Consider the following 27,382-nt stretch of genomic DNA (forward strand, 5'->3'; position numbering starts at 1 on the left):
CTTTTAAGTATAGTGGACATACAGTGTTATATTAGTTTCAGGTGTACAATGTAGTGATTTCACAATTCTATTCATTCCGCAGTGGTCATCGCAGTAAGTGTTCTCTTAGTTCCCCCACCTGCCTCTCCTCTGGAGACCACCAGTTTGTTCTCTGTATTAAAATACAATCTGGGTTTTTGTTTGCCCTCTCTTTTTCTTTGTTTTGTTTCTTAAATTCTATGTATGAGTGACACCATTTAGTGTTTGTCTTTCTTTGACTTATTCCACTTAGCATCATACCCTCTAGATCCATCTATGTTGTTGCAAATACAAGATCTCATTCTTTTTATGGCTGAATAATATTCCATGGCATATACACAGTACATCTTTTTTATCCATTCATCTATTGATGGACACAGGTTACTTCCATATCTTGGCTTTTGTAAATAAGGCTGCAATAAACATAGGGATGCATGTATCTTTTCCAACCAGTGTTTTTGTTTTCACTGGGTAAATACTCAGCCCTCGGAGTTCCCCTAATTCTTACCACTGAGTTGCAGTTAAAAATTTTGCAATAAGTGGGGGTGAGTGGGTGACAGGCACTGAGGGGGACACTTGACGGGATGAGCACTGGGTGTTATTCTGTATGTTGGTAAATTGAACACCAATAAAAATTATTTTATTAAAAAAAAGAATTTTGCAATAAAATACCTAGGTTTTTTTGTAGAGACATTTGTGTCTCTGTGTGTATGTAAATGGATCAATATACACACATACACATATAATGGGATTCCACCCATGCTGGTTCATAAATTTTTTGAAGTTTTTAATTTTAATTCCAGTGTAGTTAACACAGTTCTATAAGTTTCAGGTGTGCAGCATAGTGATTCAGCAATTTTGTGCATTACTCAGTGCTCATCAAGATAAGTGTATTCCTCTTTTTTTTTTTTTTTTTAATAGGCTCCAGGCCCAGCGCAGAGCCCAACGTGGGACTTGAATTCACGACCCTGAGATCAAGACCTGGGCTGAAATCAAGAGTCAGATGCCCAATGACCGAGCCACCCAGGCACCCCAAGATAAGTGTATTCTTTAACCTCCATCACCTGTTTCACTTATCCCCTCATGTACCTCCCCTCTTGTACCCATTGGTTTGTTCTCTATAGTTAAGAGTCTGTTTCTTGGCCTCTCTTTTTTGGTAATGTCATGTCAGGAAATTTACCTTTACAAGATCACTTTCATCAGGCACCCTGTATTTTACTGTGCGTGTATACCTGGGTGTAACCACCCTCCTGTTGTTGGAGAATGGATTTCTGATTTTGCTCGAGTAGGAACACTTCTGTAAGGAACCTGCTTGGAGAAGCATCTTCTTGTCGACATCCATTCTTAGGCTTGATAGCAGTGGACTTGCTGGGTCAGAGGGCTTTCTATTGTTGATGTCGCATCATTTCTGATCATAACTCTAAACACGGAGCTGGCACAGAGCCTCAGCCTCGCTCTGCGGGTCTCTACAGGGAAGCAGCAGCAGTCTGCAGAAGTAAGCAGGGGGCTCGTGCTGTGTCTCCTGCTCTCCGGGCTGATTAGAGAAAGAGGCCTTGGCCCAAGTGGGCTCACCTGTGCTCCTGGCTCCTCCCAGAAAGCAAGGCTCACCACTGTGCTCACAGAGGCCTGAGCTCACAAGCCAGTTGCTGCTGGCTCTCCCTGAAAACCCTGTCAGCCCTCTTCCTGAAAACCCTGGACAGGTCATATGCCTTCTCTATGCCTCAAAATCCCCACTGGCCTGAGACCGTGGACAGCTGCCGAACACATGTGACATGTCACTGAAGTCTTCCTTGCTTGGAGGAGAGGATGGCAGCCAAGATACTGCCCAGGCAGCGTGTGTAAGGACTGCAGGGCCTGGTGGGTCTTGGCTGCAGGCCCTTAGGGACATTAAGGGGGCTGAGTTCCACAGCAGCTGAGGGTTAGCCTGAGCAGGGGAGAGGATGGCAGTGGCCAATGCAGAAGAGGGGTGACACTGCATAACTGAGGTGCTCAGAGCAGAAAGGGCCAGGAGCCCACAATGGACAACAAAGAGAACAAGCCAAGAGAGGGGATGGGGCTTCTGCACAGAGCTTCCTAGGTGCTGGTGGCCTGGCCAGGCCAGGACTGTCCTTCCGCATCCAGGGCCTCTCCACCCATTTAGGCATAGCTCTATCCCCCCAGGGTCTTGCTCCATTCTGACTTGGGAGAGGAAAGAGCCCTGTGAGGGGAAGGCAAGCTTGAGCTCACTAGAAAGAAAGGGAGAGAGAGGTGGGCGAGGGAAGCGGGAGGAGGACAGGAGATGCAGCCACCCAAAAGATGAGGCCATGCCATCCAGGCCTCTTGATTGACCAACATGAAGGTTTACACAGAGTTTCCCAGAGGTCAGCTTGGAAGCAGCTGTCAGAACTTTAAGCCGGGAGATCGCGTTTTCAGGCAGCTCCAAATCATCCCTCTGGATTGTAGAGGCCCCCCCCCCTTTTTTTTTATTCATAGAGACAGAGAGAGAGAGAGAGGCAGAGGCACAGGCAGAGGGAGAAGCAGGCTCCATGCAGGGAGCCCAACGTGGGACTCGATCCAGGGTCTCCAGGATCAAACCCCGGGCTGCAGGCGGCGCTAAACCGCTGCGCCACCGGGGCTGCCCTGGATTGTAGAGCCCTTTGCAATTTTCCAAGCAGCCTCTCTTTCCTGTTCTCAACACTTGGCACCCTGGGCAGACAGAGTTCAGGGATGACCTTGACTCTTAAAGGAGTGGCGGTGCATTTGACAATAAGGAAGCCAAGCAGACCTGGACTCCAGCTAGGGATGAGGCTTCTGAATTAGGCTCAGGCATTTCCATTATTTTAACTCTCGCTCCTCATTGAATTCCTAGGTTTAGGAGTCCCTTCTAGAGCACAATGGAGGCAGTCCATGTTGTGCAACATGTTATCGCTGCCCAGTGAGACCGCAGTGAAGCATGGAAGCTCAGTAATGTGTCCGACACGCTGGGGGCATTGGCCAGGGAGACAGTCCTTTCAGTAGAGTTACTCTGCTCCATGCCCCTGCCCCAGCCAGGTCCCTTTTTGTCACATGATTCAGGTAGCTTCCCCTCTCAGGGGCCTCTTTCCTTCTCCCACTTTGTGCAGGGGCTATTGGGAGCAGGGAGTGGGCCGTGGTGTACTCCCCTCACAAATATGCCCCTGTGCCCAGGCTTGATTGTGGAAAGCCGAGTGGGCAGTGACCTGTGAGCCTGTCAGCCACTCCCCATCCACCTCTGGGTGGGGGCAGCTCCTGGAAGGCAAGGTCAGAGGAGCTTAGAGAAAGGCAGAAGCACATCCTGGTCCCTTCGGCTTGGGGTGGGGGCATGGGGAGAGCAGGGCTCTTGCCTGAATGGTCTAATAATAGCTGATATTTAAGAACATTCAGTACATACCTGACCCATCCTAAGTATTTCAATGTAGTACCTCACCAGTCACAGCAAAGTAGGTCCCATAATCATCCCCTTTTATAGGTGGAGAAAGTGAGGTACAGAGAGGTTGAGGGAACTGGCCCAAGATCTCATAGCCAGCAGGTGGCAGAGCTGGATTTAGAGCTGGTACTTGTCACACAGAGCTAACCAAACGCTAATCAGACTTTATATCCTCTGAGCTCTACCCCCTGTGACGGGGACCCCAGAACCCAGGCCTTGTCTGAGCGGGAGAGCAGAAGTCTGTCAGCTGCCCATCCTGAGCCACACTCCCTGAAGACAGTGACTCTGTGGTTTGCCCCCTGCTGCCTCTCCAGTGCCTAGAATCAGTGCCTCAAACAGAGTAGCTGCTGAATAAATCTTTGTCGAATGATGAACAAGATTTGCCTTGGGAGGAAGGGGCTGTTATAACCAAACGGTGCCGCAGCAGGTACATAGTGCAGTGAGGAGAGATGCTGGGCCCGCTGCCACCTGGGTGACACGGGACAAGTCATTTCCCACCTCTGAGCTTCCCTTTGCCCACCTGTAAGGGGGAGATGAGGTGTTGTGGGACTCCGTCCCCGTGCTGGCCCATGGCACAATGCTCTGGGCTTATTCAGCTGCTGTTATTACTATGTTATTACCGACTCGAGGGCACTGCCAGTATTGGACCTTGGGTTCAGCGGAAGGTGGTTCTCTCCCCACACCCCTTCTCTGGCTGCTGCCAAGGGGCCCGAGGGGCTGCTGAGCTCTACCAGGCCCTTGCCTTCACCCCGTGTCAGGAAGGAGACCCTGTCCACACCTGTCCCCAGCCCCAGTTGTTACTCCTAATCCCTCCTCATATCCCTGCTCGCCAGGCATTTTCCCTCCTAACCACTCTGTGTTTCCATGGGAACAGGGGGAGGGTGGAAATGGGGGGAGGGGCCTCCCCCACGGAAAGGAACTTCATCTGGGCCTGTTTGGGAGGGGCTGGCAGCGCCTGGCCTGGCGGAGCTTCTCCTACTGCTCCTCTCCCACCTCCCCAGACCCCTCCCTGAACAGCATGTTCCTCCGACGGTGATTTTTAATGCATTTATCCTGCCGCTTAATTTATCCCGCATTGTGATCAGATTTAGCCCAGAGCGCTGAGCACAAGGGGCCTGCCTGCATATTCATGAGGCAGTTCATTCATGCCACCCCAGAGGATGCCAGGCACAGTGGGTACCAGCCTGGGTCCATGGATCCCACCACATAAGGGTGACCCAGGGCCAGGGGTTAGGGGCCCTGGCTGGAGTTAGGCAGATGGCATAGGGTCCAGTGCGTGTGGGGTGGCACTGAGCACAGGCTCCAGAGCCAAACTGAGTTGAATCCGTCTCTGCCATTACAAATGAAGTTGCTTCACTTCTCAGTTTACCCATCTGCAAAAGGGGCTGATAAAAGCCACTGCCCTGAGTCACTTGAAGGACCGGGTAAGATAATACACATAATGATCATGGGATGGGGGTGTATGTGTAAGGGAGTAACACATTTCTCTGTCATCATCACCATTCTTGCCGAGCAGTGGGTTGTCTGGTCTGGTTCATGGAGAAAAGAGGCAGCAGGATGGGCATAAGTCTGTTGTGGTGGGGGCAAGGACTTGGGGATCATTTCCCTCCTGCCTGTGCCTGCCTGTGGATACGAGCTCCCCTCAAATGAGCTTCTGGAGGCCAATCATCCAGGAAGGCAGGAGAAGCCCAAGGAGGCCCTCTAGCCCCTGAGGAAGGGCCACAAGCATTGCCTGGATGTGTGAGCCCCACCAGCCACTGAAGCCCATGGGGAGCCTGGGGCTCTGGAAGAAGGCTGGGCTCTTGGCTCTAGGCTCTTCAGGCCTGTGGGAATTTCTCTGTAGATTCATTCTGTCCCTTTACTGATGCCAGTCCCATGCTGGGCACTGGGGACACACTTGTCCTCAAGGAGATGTCACCCCTTGAGGGAGGCAGTGGTCAGGGCCCACAGAGGAAGCCAGATCAACCTCTCTGGAAGGTCAGAAGAGGAGGAAGTCATCCCAGCTGGGGCATCAGGGAAGGCTTCCTGTGGAAGGTGACATCTAGGCTGAGCCTTAAAAACATGGCTGTGAAGAGAGAGGATGGAAAAAAAAAGGGCATCTGGTGTCCAAGGGACAGTAGGGGCCTGGTCGTGGGAACTCGGCTTGGGAGGTGTTGGCTGGACACAGGCCGGGAGAACCATGAGCCCCAGAATGAGAAGTCTGGACTTGCACCAGCCATCCCTGGAGGCAGGAAGCCCTGAGGGGCCCACCTCTGTCCCTCACACTCATGTACGCATGTAGGGGTCACGTTCCAGCTTGCCAGAGAAAAGAGGAGAGCTCCTGCCCTGGCTCTCCTGATTAATCTATAATTAAATCAGCACAGACGCCATGGAACTATGCTGTCATTAGAGAGCTAGTGAGGGCAAACAGTGATTGCTCCGCGAACCAAGAGCCCTGCCAGGTGGCTGCAGCTCTGGCTGTGTGCGGATAGCTGTCAGGGGTGAGGAGCGAGCACAGGAGGCCAGAGCTGAAGCCAGGATTGGGAAGATCAGCAGCTCACACCTGGCCATTGATACTCCCAATGCAATGCCACAAAGGCTGTGGGGGGCGGGGGTGGGGCTATTATTTTTTCCCATTTTATAGACACAGAAACTGAGGTGCAGAGAACGCAGGGGTGAGATAGCCTGGTTGGGTACATGGGTTTTGGAATCAGATAACCTTGGGTTCAGAACTCCCAGATGTGCCTCTTGCCAGCTGTGTGGCCTCAGGCGATTGCTTACCCTTTCTGCTCCTCAGTTTCTTTGTGTAATGAGGCCGAAACACTGTCACTTCAAAATATTGCTTGTAGGGATTGAATGAAGCCATCCCTGCCAGAATTTAGCAGTGTTTGGTGCTTAGCAAGTGCTCATCAAATGCAACTACTTACAATCATGCTTTGTTGTAATTGCTTGTTTCTTGTCCATCTTTCTCACTAGAATGTGGACTCCATGAGGATAGGGACTGTGTCCATCTAGTTCGTTGCCTTGACTTCAGCAATTGGCACTCGTGTTCAGTAAGTGATTAGTATCTGAGGTGGCATTTATGTGGTAAGCCCACAAAATGCTAAATAAATATTAGGTACTATTTTCTCTACCTATGTTCTGCCTTGCTCTAAGAAGGATTCCAGGAGTGGGGTGCCTGGGTGGCTCAGTCAGTTAAGCAGCTGCCTTCTGCTGTCATGATCCCAGGGTCCTGGGCTCAGTGGGGAGTCTGCTTGACCCTCTCCCTCTGCCCCTCTCCCACTGCTCATGCTTGCTCACTTCCCCACCCCCTCAAATAAAATCTCCAGGAAACAAGAACAGATCTTCACTGACTTATGATGAAAGTCAAAAATTTAATCCACCTAACCTACCAAACATCACGGCTCAGCCTAGCCTACCTTCAGTGTGCTCAGAACACTTCTGTTAGCCTACGGCTGGGCAAAATCATCTCACATAAAGCCTATTTTCTAATAAAGTACCAAATATCTCACTTTAGAAATGTATTGAATATTGTACTGAAAGTGATAAACAAAATGGTTGAATGGGTGCAGAGTGGTTGCAAGTGTCTCGGTTGTTTACCCTTTAGACTGGGAGCTGTGCTTGTGGCCACTGCTCCAGCACCTCGAGAAGTCCTCCTCCCACCCACGGCCAGCCCGGGGAAGATCAAATTCCAAGTGCAGTTTCTACTGAGTGGGTATCTATCGCCTGTGCACCATTGTAAAGTCCTAAAATGGTAGGTCAAACCGTGGCGAAGGGGGGCCTTCTGCACCATCGTGATTATTATTGTTGCTGTTACTGTCTTGGTTCTCACTGTCGTGTCCCCAGTCCACTTGTCAGAGCTGGTCCTTCCTGAAATGAGTTCAGGAAAAGTCTAGAAATATGCAGGGAGCCTCAATTCACCTGCTTCTGGAAGGACATCCAGGGACAGTGGCAGAATCCCCTGGGGGCCCTGGAAAAGCCCCTTCCTCTTGTCGTCTGGGGTCTTTGGACTCACAGAGAGGTCAGAGGGGCCAGAGCCTGCTGCGTCTCAAAGTGGAGGGCATCTGAGGGAAGCCGTCTTTGGGGACTCTGAGAATCACTACTGTCTCTGTCTCTGTGCAGCCGTGGTTTCCAGCCTCTCCACTGGGATCTGAGATTTGTTACACAAATAACTTGAAGTCCTAGATTCTCTGAATGATTTACTTTAAATATGATCAATTTGAGTGGATCCAGAGCTATCCCTGTAATGGTGTCACCCCCACTCACTCGCATTCTTGAGTGGAAGGTAAAGGGACAGACTTACAGGGAACTTCTAGAACTCAGTGCCCCTCACCTGCACCTCAAGTCATGAGTCACTGCTGCGTGCTAACACTCACTCCCCTGTGCCACAAACACTCGTATGAACGCTGCTCTGGGGCAGGGCAGGGGTGCTGGCCCATGTTCCCGGAGGCGCCTGCTCATGGCCTCTCTGGTCTCTGCGCGGGGCGGGGGGTAGGGGGGTGGGGGGGGTGGGGGGGGCACCTCAACCGGAAATGCCAGGGGCTTACTACCCCAGGAGCCACCCTGGACCAAGGGGGCTTGGGGGGAGTGCATGTGGAGAAAGACTTCCTTGCCTGTCAGCGTAATAATTACCCACAGTAAAAACAGGAGCATTAGCCCCAATCTCAGCTTTTCTCCCTTTCCTGGCTCATTTCCTGCATCCCAACTCAACTACTGCCCCAGGGTCCTCCTCCAGGATCTGCATTTGGAGAACTTAACCTAAGACACCCTCCAGAATTGTGTGTGTTTTCCTGATCTACAAAAATTGTTGAGAGGTGCCGAGGGCCCATGTATACCCCTGGGAGTGTGTCTACGACGTGGGCTGTGATGACAAACTCTGAGGGCTGCGGCTCTAGGTGGGGAAGCGCTCATCATCCGCTGATCGATGGCACCTGGCAAGCCAGGTGGCTGAGCGCTTGGGCCCATGGCAGCTTCATCCTGACCTTCCTCAGGAACCCAATGCAAATCCTGAACTGAGGACTCTTCTGAACCGGGGGCCACTTGATTTGTGTTAGTACCCACCAACGAAGCACCTACTGTGTGCTGAGGAGACAAAAGGATAACAAAAGATGAATCAGAGTGAGTGTCCTTGCCCTAGGGCGGGGGTCAGGGTCTCTTGGGAAAGAGAGACATGTCAACATGTGGATGGAGGTTAGAGGCGAGCTGAGAAATTCCTCCAATCATTTAAGATACGCTTATTGAGCACTTGGGAGTATACAAGGCACTGTGAAAGGCCCTGTGGATGAAAGAGAACCATGCTCCACTCAGAAGTGAGGAAAGGTAACTGACATTTATTGGGCTCCTAGTGGGGGCCAGGCACAGAGTAGGGTGCTTTCTGGAGTCCATCTCCTCTCTTCTCACAACAAACCCGTGAGGTGGCAGCTATTCTTACCCCCACTACACAGAAGGGGCCCAGCAAGATGACGTAATTTACCAGGCAAGTGGCAGAGCTGGGATTCGGCCTAGGTCTGTCAGATTCCCAGACCCCAATACTATTTTTTCCCCTCGAATCAGACCAAGGTCTGTGGTTTTTGTCTTAAATACCCACTGAGTGAACCAGTTTTAAAAAGAACAAAACCTGGAAGCAAACCAGGCCAGTCTCAGATGGAGCCAGAACAAGCTTTTGCTGGGGTCAAGCTCCTGCTCTGAGGCCCTGCCTCATCAGCAGGGGCCCCAGCCTGGTCTTGACCCTTGTCTGTAGGGAATCCGGGACACCTGGAAGCTGACCTCATTCCACCCTGAAGAGTCAGGGAAGGAGAGCTTGGTAAAGGCCTGCTCCCCATGCCCATGGGGCCTCAGATGCAGCTGACAAGGATTTAGTGCAGCCCAGGGCTCAGATGCTCCCCATCACCTTCCCAAGGGAAATTAAGGCAGGGCCTGGCTGGTGGGTGGGGGAGGATATTCCAGTTACTATTAGTGCAAAACAAACCACCCCAAAATTTAGTGGCAGAGACTAACCATTTTATTATGCTACAGACTGTAGGTCAAGAATATGAACAGAGCATGGTTGGTGTGCGAGCCTCATGGTGTCTGGGGCCTCCTCTGGAAAGACTCAGTAACTAGGGGTGACTCAACAGCTGAAGGCTAGAATCATCTGGAGTGTCTTCACTTACACGTCTGGCAGGTGATGCTGGCTATCAGTTGGGACCGCAGTGGGGCTCCTAACCAGAGCAACTACACGTGGCCTTTCTGTGCCATCTCTCCCTGTGCTAGATTGGGCTTCCTCACAGTGTGGTGGCTGAGTTCTGAGCGCAAACATCCCAGGAGGGCCAAGTGGAAGCTGGATCACCTTTTATGACCTAACCTTGGAAATCAGGTAGCCTTGCCTCACTTCTGCAATACTCACAGGCTCACCCAGGTTCAAGGTGAAGGAACCCAGACTTCACCTCTCAACGGGACAGCACGTGGAATTAGAGATATTATTGTAGCCATCTTTGCTGCACAACCTGCTCTACATATAATTTGCTCCTGAAGGCAGTAGGTGGGTGTTGGCTGTCAAAACTACTAGACCATTGCGTAAGCGGCTGTGCTGACTGGAGATAAGGCAGCACTGTGAATGTTAGAACAGGGGGGCCGTAGTCTGAGGGGGGTCAGGGAACAAACAGCTTGGATGGAGATGGACCTTTGTGGTCCAGGCCACAAGGCTGGAGGTAACAAGACAGGGCTCAATCTAACACAAAAGAACCGCCAGGTATTATTTGTTGGTCTACCACCCCTCTGTCAGTCCAGCCACCTTACTTATCCATCCATCTGTCCGTCCGTCCATCCATCCATCCATCCATCCATTCATTCATTCACTCACCGGTATCAGTTTCACTATGATTCAATTTCCTCATCTGTAAAATTGGGTGATGGCATAAACCTCATACGGTTATTTGAAGATTCAGTGAATTAATAGGTGTAAAGCGTCTAGAGTAGTGCCCAGCACATTTTAAGTCTACAATCAATATCACCTATTATGATCAGCATTAGTGCTATTTTTGTTTTTTTTAATATTTTTTAAATTTTTTATATTTTTAAAAGATTTTATTTATTCATAAGAGACACACACAGAGAGAGAGGCAGAGACAGAGGCAGAGGCAGAGGGAGAAGCAGGCTCCATGCAGGGAGCCTGATGTGAAACTCGATCCCGGGTCTCCAGGATCATGCCCTGGGCGGAAGGCGGTGCCAAACCACTGAGCCACCCGGGCTGCCCAGTGTTGTTGTTGTTACTCAGTTATGCATGCACCCATTTACCCATTCTTCTGTCCATCTATCCTTTCATTTATTCAATGGTACAGTTGAATTATGTGCACATTTATCTTTTATGAATTTTATCATATTCTTAACAAAACAGAGTGGAAGAAAACTAATTTTCAAAGCACAGTTGACTCTACCTGCCATTCCAGTTGGTGGGTGTGTGTCCCAGAGGGAGTATGAGCTGAGCCATGTGACTTTGCAGATCATTCTATAGGAACATGTTACTAAATAGGTTGGTGAAAGCAAAACCACAAGTGCTGCATTTCAGGGGCAACTTATTGGGTCTCACAGAGCAATTTTAACTGTTCATGTTTCAACTTTCACCGTCACTTTCCTACCTTGTGTGTGCAATGGGACCCATCTCTCTGTGATGGGCCCTGGCTGGTCCCTGGTGGTAGATAGGGTAAGACCTGGTCTCTGACCTCACTCTACTCGTGGTGTATGGCAAGTGCAACAGGACAGACATGTAAATACATGATCATCACAGTGTAATATGAAAAAGACCATGACTTTACTAAAATACAAGTCAGTATAAAATTGCAGAAGCATCAAGGAGCAAATGGCCGCTGGTGGTGGGAGAAGAAGAGCATCAGAGAGGCCTTTGTGATTATATGACTTTTAAACAAAATCTAAAAGGAGCTTAAAATTTCAAGAGGGGGAGGGGCCTGGTGGGCAGAGGGAAAGAATAGCACATTATTCAGAGATAGTAAAGAACACAAAGTATTGAGAAAAGGCAGAGTAGGGTGCGTGGGCAGAGGTGGAGGGAGATAGATAAGTCTGGATCCTAACGGCCTCAACTCCCTGTTAAGGAAGCTTGGACTTTTACTCTGCAGGTGCTGGGAGTTTTGAAGGGGGACGTGCTTGGAGGTGGTGAATGGAAGGTTAGGCAAAGGCATGTAAGAGTCAGTTGTGTTTTGAATAGACCACTCTGGCTCCCACATGAAGAATAGAAGAAAAAAAAAAAAAAGAATAGATAGAAGAGGAAGAGTCTGGAAGCAAGGAGACCAGTGGGGAAGGCTGAGCTCCACTCAGTTTCTAGTGATTTCCAGCAGGTTAGGCAGCCAAGGAAAAAATTTTGTAGTAAATGGCCATGGAGAGAATGAACTCCTTTCCCCAAAAGGCAAGGGCCTGGTTATTGGGCACAGTTCCTCTTTGGGTTTGAGATATATCACTTCAGGAGCCTCTCAGTTGAATTGACAGATGACCCCTCCCAGGTGTCAGATGGAAGGCTTTTAGGTTCTGGGTCCTATGAAGCATACCTGGTGCTGGAAAGTTCTCCTCATTGGACACTGTTGTTAAGATCTTCTCTTTGCCTTTGGTGGTCTTCAGTTGGACTATGGGACTTCGAGGCTATTTTTGTGTGTTTATTTAAATTTATCGTGGGCTCATTGTGACCTCTAAATCTGAAGACATGTCTTCATCAGGCCTGGAAAATTCTTTAAATTTTCTCTCTCCCCTCTTCTATTTTCTCTTCTTTGAACTCTAAGTATTCATTAGTTATACCTTCTCAGTGTGGCCCCGATATCTCATATTTTCCTTCTTCCCTCACCCTCTCCTCCTATCTCTGCTATGTTCTGGAAAATTTCTTCATGTTCCAGGTCATATTTTTTTTCCTCTTCATCTGAGGCTCACCTGCTGTTGAACCTTTCGAAGAATTTTTAAGTTCCAATTATTATATTTTTCATTTCCAGAAGTCTAACTTGATCGTTTTTCAAATCTACTTGTTCTGTTTAGAGAGTCTCTTGTTCATTCTTGTTTTTCAACTTCCTCTATTCTTGCTCTAAACATTCTAGGTGCATTTATTTTATATTTTCAATCTGATAATACAAATATATGAACACTTTGGGGGATTCGATTCTGTTGTCTGTTGTTTCTTCTGTCTTGCTGAGGTAGCATGTTTTTTGAATGCTTTGACATTTTTTAGTTGTCAGTTGGACCTGTGTCTGTGAGAATTCACTGAAGGCTAGATTGAGGATTTTTTTTTTCCAGGGAGGATTTAACTTTGCTTCTGTTGAGCACCTGAGAGTACCACAGAGTTTATTTTTGTATTTTTTTATATTTTCAAGAATTGAGCTATTTCTTATGAAAAGTAAAGTCCATGAGACCTTTGAGAGAACCGGTATCCTACCTTCTACCATAAATTGTGAAATTTGATACAAATGGGATAATGCAGGATTCCTTATCTGGGTGTAATACGTGATTCATTCGTGATATTGTACATGGTGATGATTTGTGTAGTATTCCTTTATGCCACAATTCACTTATCTATTCTCTTGTTTATGAACCTTTGGATTATTTCCAGTTTGGTGCTTTATGAATGAAGCTGCTATAAACATTCTTGCATATTATTTCTGCTGAATATAAACACTTATTTTTATTGGGCAAATAGCTAGGAGTAAAATTATCAGGTGATGGAGTATATGGATGTTTAGCTTTAGCAGATACTAAATTTACCAATTTACTCTCCCACAAGCCAGATATGAGAGTTCCAGATGCTCTATATCCTCACCAGCATTGTATGTTTTTAATATTTGCCACTCTGGTGAGAATGTAGTGGTATTTCATTGTGCCTTTAATTTGTATTTTCCTGGATATTAATGATGTAGACTAATTTTATGTTTATTGACTACTTTGTGTTTATGTTTATTGTTTTATTATGTTTATGTTTATTGACTACTTGGTATCCTAGGCTATTTGCCTCCCTTTTTGGAACTTAGAACTAACTGGAATTTATTGGAAAAGTCAAGTGGTGCATATTCCATATTAGGTAATACCTCCAGCAGAGTGTAGGGCAGTGGTGCGCTGGTAAGCTGGCTCTCGGAAAAAATTTTAAAGCCTAATCTGTGGCATTTTCTGATTTCGTGGTGTAAGTACTCCAACCACATCCCATTTCAAGCTACCAACTGAATAGCTTACAGAATTCCTGAATATTTAAAAACTGATTCCCATGAGCCAGTATGGATCAGCTCAGGGGCACCAGTGAGTCTGGGGTGGTACCTCCAGTGAAACTAATTGATATTTCTGCAGCAAAATATGTAAATAATCACACTAATTGGCATATAACAGTCTGACATCAGTTGAGGTCAGATTTTTGCCTGCAAATGAGTCAACCACCAATTAACTGCAAGAGAACTTTCAGTTTACAGAGCTCTTGGATCTTTACATTGCACTTAAAAGATGTGGATCTGTATCTGCTTCTAGTCCACTGTTTGCAGATTTGCTGATGCTGTTGGGGCATTCCAGGAAATCCTCTTGAACTTGTGTGCACAGTAGCAAACAGTAAGTTTGGGCTAAATGACCTCTGAGGTCCTTTCTAGTCCTGGAAGTCGACAGCTAAAAATTCAAGGAATTTTCCACTAATTGTCCATTCCTTTATTTTTATTTTAGCACTGCTGTGGAATAGAGTCTTTCACAACACAACTTCTAGAGCTAGTGAACTCAGAGATCACAGAGCTCATTCCATAGAAAGTTCTGTAGTCAGACTCCCTAGATTAGAATCTTGACTCTACCACTTACTTTCTCTTTGATTTGGGGCGAGTCGTCTTAAATCCTTTTCCTCATCTGATCATGAAAGACGAGGTTACCAAAAAACGGAATTCCTGGAAACTGTGCCCGAATTGCTTGGAGGGGAAGTCCTCATCTCTGGGACCCCAGATTTTTTAAAAGATTTTATTTATTTATTCATGAGAGACACACACACAGATAGGCAGAGACATAGGCAGAGCGAGAAGCAGGCTCCATGAAGGGAGCGCAATCCTGGGATTCCAGGATCATGCCTGGGACTCCAGGATCATGCCCTGGGCTGAAGGCAGATGCTCAACCACTGAGCCACCCAGGTGTCCCTCTGGGACCCCAGATTGCATCAAGTGTCTCAGATCAAACAGCGTTGGTATGTGCAGAGCAGACAGTTTGTAGTGTCAATAAGAGAACGTAACATTGCCCACACTTGGCTCCTGGGGCTGTTTCTTCATCTTACCACCTTAATGGTCTGTGCCTATGGTGACTGGTTAGGGCAGCTGCTTGGCTGATGGTGCTCAGGGCCAAGGTCAGTCCCCTCTCTCAGGAAATCCTGTGCCTGCATGAGAAACATCCAATACCAGACTTCCTCCAATCCTGGCAAAGGCTTGAACTCCACCACTGTAAGCTATCTCAGATTCATTTTCTTCAGTCTTTTTCTTCCTCTAGAGCCTGTCAGGAGCACCATGATTTAAATCCATCTTCTTGGGATGCCTGGGTGGCTCAGTGGTTGAGCATTTGCCTTTGGCTCAGGGCGTGATCCCAGAGTCCTGGAATTGAGTCTCACATCGGGCTCCCTTCATGGAGCCTGCTTCTCCCTCTGCCTGTGTCTCTGCCTGTCTCTCTGTCTCTCATGAATAAATAAATAAAATCTTAAAAAAAAATAAATCCATCTTCTCTTGCTGAGGGGCAGGGGAAGCTGTGATGGAGCTCAAGGGGAGCCCTCCTGCTCCAAGGGCAGGAAGTGGTGGCTGAGCCTTTGAGGCTATGCCTGTGTGAACAGGCCAGTGGCCCCTCTTATTAGGCCTTCATCATTTAGCTGTTCTGATAGGTTTTTTTGAACTTGGGCTGTCTATTTCTTATTGACTCATAGAAGCTCTTTGTATATTCTAGATATGAGCCCTTAGTTATATGCATGTATTCAAAACATACCCTCTCCTAATCCGAAGCTTACCTTGTGCATCTCCTAAAGGAAAAGTTCGATTTTATTTTATTTTATTTTTGAAAAGTTCGATTTTAATGAAGTCTAATTTATCATTATTTTATTATTGACATTTTTATATCTTTTAAGAAATTGAGAAATGAATATATTTATTCATGCTTTCTTTAGAGCTTTTATTGTTTTAGTTTCCATGTACAGAACTATGCTCCTATGTCTTGAATTAATTTTTGTGTGTGGTGCAAGGTAAGCGTCAAAATTTTTTTCATATGGATATCCAGTTTTGACTACACTATTTCTTGAAAATAGAAAAATATAAAATAAATATTTTTTAAATAATTTTTTCAGTTGAAAACTGTAAAAGGGGTACCTGGATAGCTCAATGAGTTAATCGTTGGACTCTTGATTTGGGTTCACATCATGACCTCAGGGTCTTGAGATCAAGCCTCCTGGCTGGCTCTGCACTCAGCAGGGAGTCTGCTGGAGATTCTGTCTCCCTCCCCTGCCCTGCTTGTGCCCACACAGGCTCTATCCCCCTACCTGCCCCCCAAAAAAGGAAAAAAACCCTACAAAAATATATATCCTTTCCTTGAATTTCAGAAGCCAGGTGACCACATATGTACAGGTCTTTTTTGGGATTCTCTGTTCTGTACTCCTGATCTATTGTGTATGGGTGTTACTAAATCCTGCACTGTCTTAATCACTATTTTCAAAATTAGCTTATTCTATTAATTAAGGTTTTTAATTTCTTTTTTTATTGAGGTATAATTGACATACAACATTACATTAGTTTCAGGTGTACAACATAATGATTTGATTTTTTTATGTATTTTGAAATAATTAAACTTTTAATTTTAAGATAATTGTAGATTCCCATGGAATTTAAGAAACAAAACAGATGAACATAGGGGAAGGGAAGGAAAAATGAAATAAGACAAAATCAGAGAGGGAGACAAACCATAAGAAATTCTTTAACTCTAGGGAACAAACTGAGGGTTGCTGGAGGGGAGGTGAGTGGGTAATTGAATGATGGGCATTAAGGAGGACATTTCATGTAATGATCACTGGGTGTTATGTGCAACTGATGAATCACTAAACTCTACCCCTGAAACTAATGATATACTATATGTTAATTAATTAATTTTTAAAAGATAATTGTAGAGTCCCATACAATTGTAAGAAATAACAGAGAGTCTGTGTGCTCTTTACCCAATTTCTTCCGATGATAACATCTTGCAAAACTAGAGTACAATATCACAACCAGGATATTGATATTGATACAATCTACCAATCTTATTCAGAATTCCTCAGTTTTACTTGCACTATTTGTATGTGTGTCTGTATGTGTGTGTGTGTGTGTATTTAGTTCTATTCAGTTTTATCATATAGGTAGATTCATGTATCCACCACCATAGCCAAGATACAGAACAGTTTCATTGCCACAAGTGTGTGTTTCCCTTTTGGAGCCATACCCACCTTCCTCCCACATTTTCTCCCGCACTACATGGAACATCCCTGACCTTTGGCTAATCTGTCCTCCATGTCTATAATTTTGTCATTTCAGAAATATTAGATAATGGAATTGCAGAGTATGTAAGCTTTTAGGATTGGATTCCTTCTCTCAGCATAAATTCCCTTGAGATTCACCCAAGTTGCTATGATATCAATAGTTTGTTCCTTTTTATTGCCGAGGAGTATATTCCATGCTGTGGATGTACCAATTTGTTTAACAAGTCACCCAAGGGGACGCCTGGGTGGTTCAGTCCATTAAGTGGTTAAGCATCTGACTTCTGCTCAGGTCAGGATCTCAGGGTCCTGGGATGGAGCCTTCCATCAGGCTCTGTGCTCAGTGGGGAGCCTGCTTCTCCCTCTTCCTCTGCCCCTCCCCCTGCTCATGCTTTCTCTCTCTCAAATAAATGGATAAATAAAATTTTAAACAAACAGTTCATCCAGTGAAGATCCAAGTTGTTTCTGGTGTTCAGCTATTATTAATACAGTTGCTGTGAACATTTACATACACATTTTTGTGTGAACACAAGTTTTTGTATCTCTTAGATAAATGGCCAAGAGTCCAATGTCTGGGTTGTGTGGTAATAGCACGTTTAGTTTTGTTTTAAGACTTTAGTTTTTAGAGCAGTTTTGGATTTACAACAAATCTTAGTAGAAAGTACAGAGAGTTTCTATATACCTGCTGCCCCAACATTTGGACAGCCTCCCCCACCATCAAAATTCTCCACCAGAGGGGTATAATTTTGCAGAGTGGTTTGTTAAAATCTATGAATCAATGTTGACACATCATTATCATCTAAAGCTCATAGCTTATATTGGGATTCCCGGTATTGTATGTTCATGAGTTTGGAAAAATGTATGTTCTGCATCCATCATTATAGCAACACACAGAATAGTTTCACTGTTATAAAAATCCTCGGTATCCTGTGTGTTCCTCTCTTCCTACCCCAACTCCTGGCACTGATCATTTTTACTGTCTCCATAGTTTTGCCTTTTCCAGAATGTCACATACTTGGAATTATACACCAGGAAGCCTTTTCAGATTGGTGTCTGTCATTTATTAACATTCCCTTAAGTTTCCTCTATGTCTTTTCAGAGCTTGACAGTTCATTTCCTTTTTGCACTGAATAATATTCCCCTGCCTGGACGTATCACAGTTTATCTATCCATTCACCTGCTATAGGACATCTTGGCTGTTTCCCAGTTTGAGCAATGATGAATAAGGCTGCTATGAACATCCATGCATAAGTGCTTGTGTGGACCTAAGTTTTCAAGTTATTTGAGTAAATGCCAAGGAGCACAATTGCTGGATCATACAGTTTAAGAGTATGTTTAGTTTACTAAGAATTCCAAAAGGGCTGTACTATTTTGCATTCCCACTAGCAATGAAATGAGAGTGCCTGCTGCCCCATGTTCTCACCAGCATTTGGTGCTTTCAACGTTTGGGATTTTGGCCATTCTAATAGGTGGGTAGCTGTCTCTCATTGTTGTTTTAATTAGTTTTCCCTCATGACAAATGATGCTGAACATCTTTTCAAATGCTTACTTGCCATCAGTACATCTTCTTTGGTCTTTTGACCATTTTTTAATTAGGTAATTAGGTTGCTTATTTTCGTATTGTTGAGTTTTAAGATTTTTTTGTATATTTTGGATAACAGTCTTTTTATCAGATACGTCTTTTGAAAATATTTCCTCTCAGTCTGAAGCTTGTCTTCTCATTCTCTTGACATTGTCTTTCATGGAGCAAAAGTTTTTAATTTTAATGAACCAGCTTATAAATTATTTCTTTTATATATCATGTCTTTGGTGTTGTATCTAAAAAGTCATCAACACACTCAAGGTCATCTGAGTTTTCTCCTATGTTGTCTTCTAGTTTTATAGTTTTGTGTTTTATATTCATGTTTATGATCCATTTTGAGTTAATTTTTGTGAAAGGTGTAAGGACTGTGTCTAGATACTTTTTTTTTTTCATTTGGATATCCAATTGTTCCAGTGCCATTTGTTGAAAATACTGTCTTTGCTCCATTGTTATTGCCTTTGCTTCTTTGTCAAAATTAGTTGACTCTATTTATGAGGGTTTATTTCTGGTTGATTTTTTTTTTTTTACTGTTGAGTTTTGAGAGCTCTTTATATATTCTAGATACTAGTCCTCTGAGCTGTCGTTTTCAATATATCCTAAAATCTAGTATTGTTAGTCCTCCAGCTTTATTATCCTTCAATATAATCTCTATGACTGAAAGTCCTTTGAATTTTCATTGAAGTTTTAGAATGAGATTGTCAAAACCTCCAGAGGATTTTGATTGGGATTGGGATCTATAGATCTATGTGGGGAAAACTGACATCTCTCCAACGGTGAGTCTTCTGATCCAAGAACATAGTGTCTCTCCATTTGTTAAGGTCTTATTTAATTTTTGTCTGTGTGGTTCTCATTTTCAGTATAGTAGACTTGCACAACTTTTATTAGAGTTATATTCTTCTTTTATTAGAGTTCTATTAGAGTATTTGATGAATTTTTTTTTTAATGTATTTGTGATAGTCACAGAGAGAGAGAGAGAATGAGGCAGAGACACAGGCAGAGGGAGAAGCAGGCTCCATGCACCGGGAGCCCGACGTGGGATTCAATCCCGGGTCTCCAGGATCGTGCCCTGGGCCAAAGGCAGGCGCCAAACCGCTGCGCCACCCAGGGATCCCGTATTTGATGAATTTTTGATGTTATAACTGGTATTATTAAAATTTTATTTTTAATTTTTGTGTTGCTCACATATGGAAATATAATTAATTTTTGAATATTGACTTTGTAGATAGAGACCTTGCTAAATTTACTTATTAATTTTAATAGTTTGTAGATTCTTTGGGATTTTCCACATGTGCAATAAGTGACATTTTTACTTTTTCAGTTCCCATTTTGCATATTTTCCCCTTGCTTTATTGTACTGGATAGCCTGTAATGTTGAATAAACAATAGTGATAGTGGAGAGTTAATCTAAAGGAAAAAGTATTTAAATTTTCACCAGTAAGTATGATCTTAGCTGTAGGGTTTTCTAGATACACTTTGTAAGATTAATGAAGATGTCTTCTATTCCTAATGTGCTGAGAGTTTTTATTATGAATGGATATTGACTTTGAAATATATTTTCCACATCTTTTGAGATGGTCATTTAAAATAATCTATTGGGGGCACCGAGGGGGCTCAATCCATTAAGTTGGCTGCCTTTGGCTCAGGTCATGATCCTAGGTTCCTGGGATCAAGCCTCATGTTGGACTCCCCACTAGGTGGAGAGTCTGCTTCTCCTTCTCCCTCTGACCCTCCCCACCACTCATGTTCTCTCTCATGCTCTCAAATAAATAAATTCTTTAAAAAAAATAAAATAATCTGTTAAAGTGGTGAATTATATTGACAGATTTTGTTAATCAAACCAGCTTTGCATTCATGGAATAAATCACATTTGGTCATAATGTACTGTGCTTTTTATATATTAATAGATAATACTTATTACCTAACTCTGGGAAAAGAACAAGGGGTAGTGGAAGGGGAGGCCGGCAGGGGGATGAGGTGACTGCATGACAGGCACTGAGGAGGGCACTTGACGGGATGAGCACTGGGTGTTATACTATATGTTGGCAAATCAAACTACAATAAAAAAATTAAAAAAAAATATTACAGCATTTAGTATTACCACTGTAGTACTTAGCATTTTTACATTCATGGAGATATTGGCTTACAATTTTCCCTTCCTATAATGTTTTTCTCAGAATTTGATAACAAGTTTAGGCTGAAATCATAAACCAAGTCAGGAAATATTCCCACCTTTCCTATTCTCTAGAAGAGTTTGTAGGATTGATGTTTTTTTTATTCTCTAAACATTTAGAAGGATTCACAGTGAAATCATCTGGGCTTAGAGTTTCCTTTATGGGAAGGTTTTATTTTATTATTTTTTTATGGGAAGGTTTTAAATTACAGATTAAATTTCTCTAGTATATATAAGACTATTCAAAACTTTTATATCTTCTTGTATCTGTTTGATAAGTAGTGTTTTTCAAGGAATTTGTCCACCTCAATGAAATTATCCAGTTTTCGACATAAAAGTGTTATATTCTCTTATTACCATTTAATTTTTTTTTTTTATTATTCATGAGAGACACACACAGAGAGAGGCAGAGACATAGGCAGAGAGAGAAGCAGGCTCCATGCAGGGAGCCCAATGTGGGACTCGATCCCAGGACTCCAGGATCATGCCCTGGACCGAAGGCAGGCACTCAACCACTGAGCCACCCAGGTATCCCTCTTATTACTGTTTAAATGTCTGTAGCATCTGTACTGATGTCCTTTCTTCATTCCTGATGTTAATTACTTGTGTTATCTAATTTGAGTTACCTTTCTATTTCTCTTCTTAATCTTTTTCAAAGAATTAACTTTTGGCTTTGTTAGATTTGGAGTCCACCTTATTATTTTTTAAAGATTTATTTATTTATTTTAGAGAAAGAGAGAGTGAGAGAAAGTAGGGGGAAGGGCAGAGGGAGAAGAGAGAGAATCCTAAGCAGATTCCCTACAGAGTGCAGAGCCCAATATGGGGCTTGATCTCAGGACTCCAAGATCATGACCTAAGCCAAAATCAAAAGTCAGGTGCTTAACCTACTGAGCCACCCAGGCACCTCTGGGGTCCACTTTAAATTGAAGTTCTCAACTTGAATTTTTTTGATACCTCATTAGTACTTATGATTCATGCCTAAAACTCATGGGAGAGCCAGTCAATATCCATACCTTCTTAGGGGAGATTTTTTTTTTCTGTAATTCCATTGGGTCCTAGCCTAACACAATTTTATTTGCTCCTTGCTTCTGTGAAAAAAAAATACTTTTTAAAAAATTCACCCTTTCTTTCATGGTATAGCCCTTCCTAGGTCCATCATTTCTGCAGAATGATCCCTGACTCATTTGGCTCTCTGTCTTACATGGGTCATCGACTAACCTGAGCTGTAGGTGTCTGCATGACACCTGCAGCTTCAGTGCCAGTTTATCTTCTTGGTCTCACATTCCTGCCTTGTTTCTGATCTGACAGGATTTCTCTACTTTAAGACTTGTCCATTTCCACATATATATTTTTAATCTAGCATTTTCAGATGTTTTGTAGGGGGAGGATCTTAGCATCTCTCACATTAAAGCCTTTGCATTGGCTGCTCCCTCTACTGGAATGCTTTCCCCCAGATATCTGCAAGGATGTCATGCCTCCTTCACTCTTTTGCTCACATATTACCTTCTCAGTGAGTGCTGTTTAACTGCCCAATTTAAAATAAATAATCTGCACCAACTCCAGCACCCCCCCTACTCTACTTACCCTGATCTTTTCCCCTTTTTTAAATAGAACTTAAAACCACCTAATAAATTGTATTGTTTACTTTTTTATTGCTTTTTTTGTTTATTGACTAGTTCCCTTCACTAGATGAAAGCACTAGGAGGGCTGGGTCTTTATCTGTGTTGTTTACTAAAGTCTCCCAAATTCCTAGAACAATGTCTGGCACATAGCAGTTTTTCAGTAAATATTTCTTGAATTAATAGTATAAATAGAGGAGTATTTCCAGAATTGGAACCCTCTTATTGGACAGAGGGAGAAACAAGGGTCTGGAAAGGAAAAGGAATTTGTCCAAGGTCACCTGGTAGAGGGGGTAGCAGAGCCTGGACCAGAACAGTTATCCTTGGCCTGTATCCAGCACTCTACAGCTTCAAAGTACACTTATTGTCTCCTTGGAGCGTTGCCACGGGCCCCAGGTATGAGCAGCGCAGGAAAAGCAGTCATGTCATAACACTCTTGGCCACTTTCTCCTTCTGGAAGCATGGTCTTCCCCAGCTCTGCTGCAGCACTCACTCAGTTTTCCTTCTGCTGCAGCATACACTCAGTTTTCCTTCTGCTTCACTGCTCACATCCTTTTAGACTCTTCTGCTCAATTCTTAAATGCTGCTGATTCTTGAGATTCTGCTCAGGTGAATGTCTTGTCTCCCAATGCCCTCTCTATAACTGACCTTGTCTACTCCATATCTTTGATCGCTCTGTCTCCAGCACCAGCCACTCCCCTACTTGCCCATTTTCTTGGACATCATCTTAGAAGCCTCAGCATGACTGGGATGCTCCTTGAGTACACAAGAGAAGCTTTGGTCTTGAAGGCAGAAAATCTAGCTCTATTGCTTACTCAGTGAACCCTTGTATCAGTCATCATCAGTCTCTGAGCCTTGAATTTTCTCTCTGAGAAAAATGGTGGTGACCTCAACAGGGTTTTAGGAAGGTTCCAGGGAGTTTGTGGATTGACACCTCAGAAAACTGTGAAACATGGAGCCCGTAGGAGCAGCCCCATGTGCCCCATAGATACCTCACATGACTCAGGTACTCCAGTAGGCCCTCCTTTCCTTTGCCCTTTGCCCAGACCTCTCATCGCAGGGGCCTTACCAGCCACTCACACCAGAAACTTGAGCCTCCTTTTTCCCTTTCCCTAACCCCTATCCAGATCTATCCACAGCTCTTTTCCTGCCTCTTCACCTTCTCTCCCAACTATCCCTTTCCTCTCACTTTTCATAGCTCCAGCCAAGCCTGGGCCCATCATCTCTCCTCTGGATGGTGGCAGTGGCCTCATCCCATCTCACACCTTGAAAGCCATCTTCCACACTGGCCACCATTAAATAATGTTGAATCACGTCTTCCCTATGTTCTAAATCCTGTGACAGCACTGCTCTGAGCTGTTCACCTGTCACTCAAGGTCTTTCCTGATTCAAACCCCTGCTCTGGCCTTTGCTCTGCTGCTCTCCCCATGCACCAGCCCTCAGCTATTTGCTTTTCTCTGAATCCGCTGTGTCTCCTTCATGCTGTTCATGCTAGCCCCTGCACGTGGGATTCCTTCCCTTCTTTCCTTGTCTGCTGTGGGGTTGCCACAGTCCTGAAGTAAGCCCTGCAATGCAGAATGGGGAAATGAGAGTTAGGCTGTAATCTGTGTACACATAATACATAGGCATTTTGATATGATAGTGATTCCATACTTCTGCCAGAAATCCTGGGAAATAGCCTCTATTGTCCTAGGCTTAGCCATCAGATGTGAAAGTTGTCTCCAAACCCAAGATTTGGACTAGCGCAGTCAGCCAGTTGGTGTGCTTGTGTAGGGCTAAAGAGAGGACACAAGTACTTAAGGTTGACCAGATGTTCACTGGGTAAGGCATATCTGTGAGATGTTTTGAGTGGGATTTATTAGATAATAAGACAGGTGGAATTTGTCTCTCTGCTTGGGCTGGTGGTATCAGAACCCCTGGTAGTATCAGCCACAGAGCTGGCTCAAGAAGGCTGAGGCCAGAAAGGGGGCTGAGACCCATATGTCCACATCCTTCTGTTTTCTTGCCTTCACTTGAGGATCCTTGGGCTCCCAACCATCACTCCCTTCCATATCCTGCAGCAGTGCTCTGTGCAGGTCTCTGGGGGCAATTCCAGCAAGTTATCTTCTATGTCTGAGACTTTATCCTGATTCTACCACTTACTCCCTCTGTATCCTTGAATAACTGTGTTTACTCCTTTTGACCTCAGTTTCCTCTCTGAAAAAATGGTGCTCTTAAATCCCCCAAGCTGGAGTATTTGGAGGATCAATTGAAATGGCCCCTCTGAAGCCTTTGGTATATGTAAAGGAAATAAATGGGCCAGTGGTCCTTCTGCTCCTTCTACTTCCTGCATACTCTATTTCAAGGGAAAAGACTTTATCCTGTTCACATCTGAGACACTCTTCTGACCCCCTGGGCCTAACATATGACACATCTCCATAAGTGTTCTCTAAATTGATCAATAAGAGAGGATGACTTAGGGGGATGGGCAGTGCCTTGGACACTAGGACGTGGAGTCAGGGCAGTACCAAATGCGCATTTCCCTCATGTGACATGAGGGAGGCTTTAGCTTTTGAGCCCTTCAGACCCAGGTTCAAATCCTGACTCAGCTCTTACTCACTCTGAGATCTAGGGCACATGAAGTCACGTCTCCAAGCTTCAGTGGAATGAGGGGCAGGCCTGACACACAGTAGGTACTCAGGAAATGGGACCCAACCTGTCCTCTTCCCTTCCTCCCTCCCTCCCTCCATTCCTTTTCTCCATGTGAGAGATGTCTCCAAGGAAACGGGAGGAATTATTTTAAGAAAAGAGACGAGGGCTCGGGTGGGAGCAGATGGTGGCTCAGGCATCTGGGAGGCAGAGGCAGGCAGCTCTGGCCCTCCAAGGAGACAATGGAACCCAAGCACCTCCCCAGCCCAGAAAGCACCAGGGCAGGGACTGGAGGCAAATCCATATTGAGGGGCAGAGAAAAAGCATTTCTGGTGCCACAGAGCAAGGACAGAGCACTGGACCTCACTGTGCTCTTAACTCACTTCATGACCCTAGGAAAGTTCCAGTCATCCAGTCTGTTAGTCTAAGGGTGAGTAGGAGGCCCTACTACAAGAGGCAGAGCAGGAAAAGGTAGGATAAGGGGGAGGGTGCTGGGTTCCAGGGTTCAGATAGTATGAGTGAAGATACCAGGGACCCCTAATCCTGGCAGAAATTCATTCATTCATTCATTCACTCACTCATTCATTCAGTTCATATCCCCTCAGCATATTCCACTGCCAGGCAATGAGCATACCTTATTTCAAGTCCTCAAAGCATCCCTATTGTGATCTTTTTGCCCCATTGTACAGCTGAGGGCACTGAAGCTCTGAGAGGCAAAATGGCTTGTCCTGGTTCACAAAGGAAGTCAAAGATTCTTTCCTAATTTTGTCTTCATTTTCCATAGATCCCCATCACCTTCAACTGAAAATCATGACTCCTGAGAGGATTTCAAAGTCATGATGATCCAGTCCCTGCTGACCTTTCTGGCCTCACCTTTGAATTCTTGAGGCTTTCCCCCCACTGAACTACACATAGTGGCTTGTGTGGGCTTGGTCTGGCCTTCAGACGTTGGTGCACTGTCCCCTCATGCTAGGATGTCCACTTTGTTCTTCCCTTGCTTATCAGGCTCGGGCATCACCTCTCCCCAGAAGCCTTCCCACACTTCCTTGACACTTGGTCAGGACCCCTCTGGGAATGGTGGGTTTTCTTGGGTCTCCCCTGAAGATGGCAAACCTCCTGAGGACAGAGATGTTCCTCCTACAGCCCTGCATTCCCAGTGCCCAGCACGGGGCTTAGCCTAAGTGGGTATTGGTGAATACTGAATGAATGAAGAAGTAAATGAATGAGATAAGGAACACTCTGGCGTTTCTACTACCAGCTTCACTCATTTTATTCTCCAAACATTTCCCAGGCACCTCCTCCATGCCAGGCCTGATGCCAGCCCCAGGGATGACAATAACTCAGGCTTTCAACTCACTGTGTGGTTTACAAGAAGCTTCCATCATAGAAGTCACAACCACTTTGCAAAGTGGGTATCCATTCTTGTGTCCATTTCTCAGGTGTGGAAACTGAGGCCCAGTGAGATTGGGTGACGTGCCCAGCCACAGCCAGTATATGACAGAACCAAGATTTGAACCCAGGCCTGCTCACTGTGGAGCCCAGACTCCTTTCACACTGTGAAAACAAAGCAAAGTAAAGCAAAGGAATACGTGAACACCCCAAAAATTTGGAGAACACAGTTGAAAGAAGGAAGAGGGCAAAGACCTACAAAGCTCCCTCTCCCTCAACTTTTGGATCTATCTCATTAACCATCTAGGACTCTCCTACTTATTTTGGCTGAGTCTTCGTGTACAAGGAAGTGAATGACCTGGCCAAGGTGGCACAGATGCAAGCGGCATAGTCGAGATTTGAACCAGACTGTTGGATGCCGGAATTGAAGGTGAATTCAGTGTGGCCCCACACCTCGAGGAGCTGTTTCCAGTCAAGGGGAGAGTTGGAAACAAACAGGTGTTGGCTTACTCTGGCTTCCCCCAGAAGCAGACCCTGAGACAGTGACTTGAGCACATGGAATTTATTTGAGAGGTGATCCCAGTAAGTAGGAGGAATAGCATGTGGAGAGTGAGGCTGGGCAGGAGACAATGTCAATAAAATCAGTAAGTGCCTAGTGGCTCCATCCTGTCTAGATATTTCTAAGAAACAGTGGAGAGGACACCTCAGTGTGGAGGCTGGGCATTTCCCCCTTGGTGCCTGACCGTCACGCCTGAAGGTTGCTCCTGGAGGCATCCACTCCCCCTGCATTTCCAAGTGGTCCTGTGCTTGGACAGAGCAAACTCTTGTGACTTCAGAAAATGCCATCAGGCAGAAAAGTGGAGACACGTGTGTCTGGGAGCTGTCCACCACGGCTCTAGCTGGAGTCCCAGAAAGGCACCAACAGCGGCTGCTACGAGGTGTTTGAGACATCATGTGTCTTGGTCATCATAAAGCATTTGAGGAGTCTAGAGCTAATATTGTATTGTACACTTGAAACTTGCAAAGACGGTAAAATCTTAAGTGTTCTCACTACAAGAAAAAAGGTAACTGTGCAGTGATGGATATGTTAATAAACTTGATTGTGGTGATCATT

General features: G+C 45.1%; 1 long non-coding RNA gene across 2 annotated transcripts; it reads left to right on the forward strand.

Annotated features, from left to right (window-relative positions):
- Positions 1-969: 969 nt before the first annotated feature.
- On the forward strand, positions 970-27,382 carry LOC144298289 (uncharacterized). Of its 2 annotated transcripts, XR_013365208.1 has the most exons (5): positions 970-6,474; positions 7,029-7,175; positions 9,437-9,584; positions 9,674-9,941; positions 26,171-27,382. It is a non-coding gene; the product is annotated as an uncharacterized LOC144298289 (long non-coding RNA). The 2 variants fall into 2 exon arrangements; XR_013365207.1 differs by having other exon boundaries at positions 9,437-9,941.

Source organism: Canis aureus, chromosome 26 (assembly GCF_053574225.1).
Source record: "Canis aureus isolate CA01 chromosome 26, VMU_Caureus_v.1.0, whole genome shotgun sequence".
In the NCBI taxonomy this organism is placed as follows: Eukaryota; Metazoa; Chordata; class Mammalia; order Carnivora; family Canidae; genus Canis; species Canis aureus.